Source organism: Triticum aestivum, unplaced genomic scaffold, assembly GCF_018294505.1.
Source record: "Triticum aestivum cultivar Chinese Spring unplaced genomic scaffold, IWGSC CS RefSeq v2.1 scaffold168115, whole genome shotgun sequence".
Taxonomy (NCBI): Eukaryota; Viridiplantae; Streptophyta; class Magnoliopsida; order Poales; family Poaceae; genus Triticum; species Triticum aestivum.
The window spans coordinates 1-822 of record NW_025303812.1 but is presented as its reverse complement, the minus strand read 5'-3'; the positions used below and the strand labels follow the sequence as shown (position 1 = coordinate 822).

The 822-nt window shown below is 50.2% G+C and overlaps 1 non-coding gene across 1 annotated transcript; it reads left to right on the top strand.

Annotated features, from left to right (window-relative positions):
• Positions 1-340: 340 nt before the first annotated feature.
• On the top strand, positions 341-459 carry LOC123179478 (5S ribosomal RNA). Its single transcript, XR_006490397.1, has one exon. It is a non-coding gene; the product is annotated as a 5S ribosomal RNA (ribosomal RNA).
• The last annotated feature ends 363 nt before the right edge of the window (positions 460-822 follow it).

The window sequence follows — 822 nt, the reverse complement described above, 5'->3', positions numbered from 1 at the left end:
GGATGGGTGACCTCCTGGGAAGTCCTCGTGTTGCATTCCCTTTTTAATTTTTTTGCACCGCGTGCAAAACAAAACGCATGAGCGCGACGTATGTTTAGCACGTTTTATTATTTTGCACGTTTACGGTAAGTTTTAGCTCGCTGCTCATTATTCACGCGTCTAGCGGCGGCAAGCGTGTTCTGAAAGGGGTCGAAACCATGGTAAATAGGCACTGGTGCAGTTGAACCGTGGTAAAACTCGTCTCCGTAGTTGAGCGGGAGCGGCCAAAGGAATGTGCAATCGTGTGTGTAGTGGAGCTGGGAGGGGCAAGCATAAGGGACGAAGACGGGGGTAACATGTCGGATGCGATCATACAAGCACTAAAGCACCGGATCCCATCAGAACTCTGAAGTTAAGCGTGCTTGGGCGAGAGTAGTACTGGGATGGGTGACCTCCTGGGAAGTTCTCGTGTTGCATTCCCTTTTTAATTTTTTTGCACCGCGTGCAAAACAAAACGCACGAGCGCGACGTATGTTTAGCACGTTTTATTATTTTGCACGTTTACGGTAAGTTTTAGCTCGCTGCTCATTATTCACGCGTCTAGCGGCGGCAAGCGTGTTCTGAAAGGGGTCGAAACCATGGTAAATAGGCACTGGTGCAGTTGAACCGTGGTAAACTCGTCTCCGTAGTTGAGCAGGAGCGGCCAAAGGAATGTGCAATCGTGTGTGTAGTGGAGCTGGGAGGGGCAAGCATAAGGGACGAAGACGGGGGTAACATGTCGGATGCGATCATACCAGCACTAAAGCACCGGATCCCATCAGAACTCCGAAGTTAAGCGTGCTT